The sequence below is a fragment of the Molossus molossus genome, unplaced genomic scaffold (genome assembly GCF_014108415.1).
Source record: "Molossus molossus isolate mMolMol1 unplaced genomic scaffold, mMolMol1.p scaffold_m16_p_4, whole genome shotgun sequence".
Classification (NCBI taxonomy): Eukaryota; Metazoa; Chordata; class Mammalia; order Chiroptera; family Molossidae; genus Molossus; species Molossus molossus.
The window spans coordinates 13,059,462-13,065,920 of NW_023425377.1; the positions used below are offsets into that span (position 1 = coordinate 13,059,462).

Genomic DNA, 6,459 nt, shown 5'->3' on the forward strand with positions numbered 1-6,459 from the left:
TTTATTGTTGAAAACTGGACATTTTTGATATATTGTAGCCATTCTGGGCTCTGATTTTTTTCCCTTCTGTTTTTTGTTTATTATTATTTTTTTAATTTGTAGCTGCCATTTTGTTGCCTGGAAAAATTCTGTGGAGTCTCTCTCTTCTTTGATGTGTAGTCACTGATGTTTCTGTTCAGTGTTTTTTTCTCTGTTAAAAGCTGGCTTCCTAGGGGTCACTGCTGAGTCAGCATGGCTTGGTATTCAGCCAATGATTGGTCAAAGATTATGTTTGTAGGGGAGGAAAATTTTTTTCTTTATTTTACTTAGGTTCTTTGCTGGGGTTCTATATAAAAACCAGTTACTCAGGGAAGAGAACCTCAAAGAGGTGGTCTAATTTTTTTTTTTAATTAAAAAAAAAATGCAATGCTTCACAAATGTGCATGCCATCCTTGCGTAGGGGCCGTGCTAATCTCTATACTGTTCTAATTTGAGTATATGTGCTGCCAAAGTGAGCGCTCAAAGAGGTGGTTTAGAATTCAGGCTTACAGAGCATCTTCAACAAAGAATAATAATTTGTAAAGAAATGACAGGACAAAGGAAAGCAATTTTAGGCTTCTGAGAGCAGCAAACTATGGGAAGGTAAATATATGGGAAACTACTTTCAGAAAAAGGCTACTGGGCAGATAGGGTCTAAAGTTGGCTCCAGTGATTAACTTTTGTCCTTCCTGGTAAAGAGGGGAGCATGGGCACCTTTGAGAATGTGTGACCTGCTTTTAGGGAAATAGAAAGCAGGCAGGGAGTTTTCTTGCACAGGATTCTCAAATGCTTTCAGCTCAAAATAGTCCTTGGGCCAAAGTAGCAAAATTTGGGGTGACACTTTTCTATTTCCTTTATGTTTGAACATCTCAAGTAAGCAGGTAATGTTTTCACCTATAGTCAATGGGTCTATGTGTGGTTTGGGAAATGCTTAAAAAAAAAATGTTGTTTTGCCCGGCCATTGTGGCTCAGCGGTTGAGTGTTGACCCTTGCACAGGGAGGTTGCAGGTTCGATTCCTGATCAGGGCACATGCCCAGGTTCTGGGCCCGATCCCCAATGAGGGGCATGCAGGAGGTAACCAATCAATGTTTTCTCTCATTGATGTTTCTACCTCTCTCTCCCTCTTCCTTCCTCTCTCTCTAAAATCAATTTTTAAAAAGTTATATAAAAAATGTTATTTTATTTTTTTAGGGAAAGAGAGATAGAAACATCATGTGAGAAAGAGACATCAATTGGCTGCCTCCTATACACCCCCTACTGGGGATCGAGCCCACACCCCGGGCATGTGCCCTGACCGGGACTCAAACTGGGACCTCTCAGTCCGTGGGATGACACTCAATCCACGGAGACACACTGCCAGACTGGGAAATGCTTTTAAAGAATCAGCAGTTTATAAGCTCTCCCTGACATTTACTTGCTGTTCAGTTGACTTGTTTGACCTCTGCATGTTTGCATGGCCTCATGTTCATCCAGGACTGTTTGAACTGCATTCTTGTCTCACCTTGTACTTACACAGAGCCTCTCAGACTCACCGGGATATGTAGTTACTTATCAAGGCCCTATGTATAAGTTTCATTCTCTCTTCCTCCCAAATTTCTAGCCAGTCTACCAGGTTGTTACTAAACCCAACCAGGATCTAGTTCACCTAGGCTTTCTGTGGTCTTGGTCTTCATTCTTTCAACCTCAAGGTGGCTACTCTTTCTGACTGTGCCTAAGAGCATCCAGTTTTTTCTGACCATTTCTCCAAATCAAGATATCCCTCTCATGGGGCAAAACTGCTGTTTTTCACAGCGCACCCTGCCCTAGTGAAGCTGGTGGTGCTTGTTGAGGGGATGGAAGCAACTCCTGGCTAAAACCCAACAGATTCCCACTGTTATTGCCTAAGATTTAGGGTTTTATTTTCTTGATTTTATCAATCTTTATGATGTTTATAAATAAATCTTATTTATAAATGTTTACAAATAAACATTTTTCAATTTATTGTATGCCTTTGGTCCATTTCCAATGAAATTCTACCTGTGGTTCATTAAAAAATTCTGCAATATTAGTTTCTGACAACTTTGTTCTGTTTTTTCATTGATTTTTGAGGAAAGAATCTTTTTAGAATCCTACTCCAGTATTCTGAAAATCCTGTTCATTTCACTGTTTGGCAGTTGTTTTCAGGGACATAAAAATAAGTTTACAAAGCTGTTTATTTGAGGTTTAAATATATTTTTTTCTTTCACTAAACACAGTTGGTTTGTTAAAGTTTTAGGCATTGGGTACATCTTGCCTACTAATAATCATCCTCTATTTAAACTTTGCTTATAGTTACTCATGGTGTGATGACATTTTATTTGACATTTCCTTATCAACTGTTAATTTAGCAACCTTACATTGGTCAGTAAAGTCAACAATTTTATGTGTTTAGTTTGCGCTCTAACATACACCTACCTGACTGTACTTTGTAGAAAGTCATGTGCTGTCTCTGTGGGACATCGAGATTATTAAGTGAAGATTCCCAGAGACTCTCATGCCCCCTGCTGTCCCATTCACCTCTGTGGTTAATGGCTTCCCAGGTCTCCCATTCGAGGACATCTTTTCAATCAGTGTCAGACTACAATCTGGATCATCTGTGTTCAGTCCTTCTTACATCTTTCTTTTTTCTTACATCTATTCTTCTCCTCTTTGTACTTGGGAGAATATAAGATTCCCTTAAAAATAATCTTTAAATCTTTAAAAATCTCTTGCTTAAGTGGAAAGGTAGAATATAGGTTCAAGCCTAGAAAATATGAACTTGGTTCTGATTCTCCTCATCTATAAAATGAAGAAGTTGGACTAGTTCAGTTCAAGGATTACCTCTGGCTCTGTAGATCTGCGATTCTGTGGATTTGAATTCCTGTGTTAACTATGACATATGTCTATTTAATGGAGTTGATCTTACACATTAAAAACCAATTAACACATGTGTGCAACTAATAAGAAAGATAGATATGTATAAATTAATTTCTCACTTAAAACTCCCTGGGAGGTGAGGTAAAATGTAAGGATTGACATAAACCTTTTTCCTTTTCATGCCATGTTCTCAAACACAAACTATCTTCTGGAGGTGACTAGGGCCCATCAGCTTTCTATTCTGCAGATGAGGAGAGCATTGAGAGTTAATGGGCTGGCAGGCAAGGCCACAGAGGTGAGTGTGAGAGTCAGAAATGGGATGTCTACTCTAAATAGCCTTCCGTTCCCTATTCATCCACATGCTTTGCTGCTGCCTTCTCTTAGTTCTGTTTTTGGAAACACATTTAGCCTATTTTGAATTGTACTACTTATTCAGCATGTATTAAATATCAATAGGAATATTGAGACTGAAAAATTTTCTCACATATTTATTGCAGCTACACACTCTGAGCACATGCTTAGTTTGTAAATGAGTCACTCTAATACTTCACCCTATATACACTGATACTTATACTAAATATAATTATTTTGTAAATTATGCTAATTTTTATTTACAATATTTCAAATCAAATGTAATCATTTATTTATCCTCTGTTGGAGAGAGCAAGCTTTATTATTTTTTCCATATCTTTTCAACTCTCTGCCTCTTTTTGGTTGAGATATAGAATTAATCTCAGCTCCTTGGCCTCATCCAAATAAGAACTACCCTTTTCTGAACATATATTATCTGGCAGGACCCCTGCTAGGTGCTTTACAGAGAGGATATCTAATTCTTGAAATAATCTCGCAAGCTAGTACTTGCTTTGCAGGTGGGCAAACAAGCTTCGCGAGATGGGTGATTTAGGCACTCACTATGTGTAGTGGTGGGAACGGTTTTCAAAGACATGACTCTCATTCCACACTTGCATTCTTTTCATTATCCCACATGTATCCTCCCTGCCTTACCACTCCTAATGGCTCTTTGAAAAGATATTTGTCGATGTCACCTATTTTATTTATTCTTTGGTGTGTTCTGTATTAGTTTTTCTCTCTTTCTTCCTCTTTTTAAAAACCATATATATACCCTGCAATCCTGAAAGAGTTCTTAATCAGTTGGCCCCAAGTTCCTTGCCAAAAGCATGGCCATGTGACCCATATAGGGAGGATACAATCAAGAAGCTGACACTCAGGGGTGTTCTGATGAATTTGCCTTCGGACAGTGAGGGCCATCTGGGAGAACTGAGATCAGGGAAGGAGCAAGAGCTGTGATGACATTGTTTGACCCTCAGCCACCTGTGCCTGAGGCCATTCCACTCCCCTGTGACACCCAGGTGAAGTGTCACACTATATTCCTGCTGTTGCTTAAACCACCTTCAGTTGGGTTTCTGATACTTGCAACCAAACAACCCTAAATGAGAATTCCTAACACATGCTCTTATAGGACATGGATAGTATTATGAGGTGTGTCGATAATATCTTATTCTATGTAATACCGATTCTTTGGTGACTGCATGGCTGTTACAGGTGACGGGCCCAAGCTCCTCATTCTGGAGCCCCAGTGAAAGCAACTATTTGTCTTTTCACTCAGACATATAAAATTGATGTTGACTGGGTAGAGATGCCCTGTCATCTTCCACATTTGGAAAGGGAAGTCTGGGCAGGGGGTGGGGATGGGGCAGATGCAAATGACTTAAGAATGATAAGCTCTTCTTAAGGTTCCATTTAATTTGATGTGTGGGAGCTTCTGTCCTTGGTGCTGAATATTCATGTTTAGTGAGGAGTCCCAGAGGCTTCACAGCAGCGTCATTTTCTACAATTTCAGAGTGAAGAGAAATGTGCTTTTTGCTGATAATGAACCCGAGGAATGATGAAGGGGAGCTGAGGAATCTTTTTTAACCATTTATTTTCTGACAAATCATTTTCATCTGAAGTTCACAATTCAGAAAATGTTAAGAGCACAGTGAGGGCTTTTGCTTAATTCCTGGTAAGCTTGTTTTCAAATGAGGATACATGAAGGGCAAAAGGCATAAGTAACCCATCTTTTAATAAGTGCTGATTAAACTCAGTATGGGGTGCATGCATTATTTCAAAGTTATTAACTTCTTGACTCAGTTTAAATTGCCATAAATTACATCTGCATGAAGGACTTAGCCACTTTCTCCTTCCAGTAGTGCAAAATGTCACAGGATGGTAACAAGGTTGGAAGTAAATTGAAGCAAGAATAGAATCTTAATACATGCAAGTTGATAGAATTCCTTATCACTACTCACTGTTAGAATGCAAAACTTGCTGTCTTTTTCCTTGGCAGCATTTTTGATCATGCTATAGGGAGATTTCTTAAAAATACTATTCTTGGAGGAAGCAGAGTGAGTAACAGGAGAAAGTGAAATGTGGTTAGAATTAGGAGAATAGAAGCAGATCTCTTACCTGAAGCAATTAGAAACAATGGGTGGTGGGTTAAATGAAAAAGTCATTTAGCCCAGCTGGTGTGGCTCCGTGGTTGAGCATCAATCCATGCACCAAGAGGTCGCTGGTTTGATTCCCGGTCAGGGAACATGCCCAGGTTGTGGGCCCAATCCCCAGTGGGGGGTATGCAGGAGGTGGCCAATCGATGTTCTCTCTCACTGATGTTTCTCTCTCTCTAAAAAAATCAATAAAGAAAAAAAAAGTCATTTAGAGAGGGAATCATAACAAATGAAAAGCACACATTTAAGTATTTTATTTTAGTGTAAAAGGTTTTAAAATATATTTATTTGCCAATTTCACTAACATAATCTGAGGCCTTTCTTTGAGGGAAGCTCCCTGATTAAAGTTCTGTATCATTTTTCTTGACTAAACTACATTCATGAGGCTGTGTCTCTCATATCCTGTTTCCAGGTTCCATTTCTTTAAAAAGAGTAAAAAATGTAAACTATTTGTGAGGCTGCCTACTTTCAGACTCTGTGTAGACTTTTGTGACTATTCCATCTCATTCACACCTAATTCAATGCAATTTCTGATAGTGGTCTTGTGTGAACATCTTTTCAAAACACTTGACTTGGGTTTCATAGAAAAATGCTTTTCATCTTTTTGAATTCATATATCAGTAGTTTACATAATAGTTCATTAAATGCTTTAATTAGCTCAACAAGTTTAACTGGTATAAACAAGATAGGGACAAACAAACACAAGAGAGTCTTGATAAAAGTGCAACCCCACTGGTGGACTCATAATTGGATAGAGTGCTAGAAAGACACATATAAGTTTATCACACTATGGATATTAGTCAGTTTTGTGAGTTTATCAGAGGGAACAGAACAGGTCGTTACTCTAGTGAATAGTTGAAATGAAGGGTAATTAGAAACTTTCTACAGTAAAATGTTCTCAGAGAAAGGAACTAGACTGGACCTTGTACTCATTAACAAGTTGTCTTTTTTCTTTCTTTCTTTAAAAGATTGTTGAGCTTTGCCTCAGTGAACAACAAAAAACAAAAACAAGAAACATTCCCTGGCCAGTTTGGCTCAGAAGTTAAAGTGTCAGCCTGCAGA

General features: G+C 38.5%; 1 non-coding gene across 1 annotated transcript; it reads right to left on the reverse strand.

Moving 5' to 3' along the window:
* Positions 1 to 394: 394 nt before the first annotated feature.
* On the reverse strand, positions 395 to 498 carry LOC118616612. Its single transcript, XR_004956608.1, has one exon. It is a non-coding gene; the product is annotated as a U6 spliceosomal RNA (small nuclear RNA).
* Positions 499 to 6,459: the final 5,961 nt, after the last annotated feature.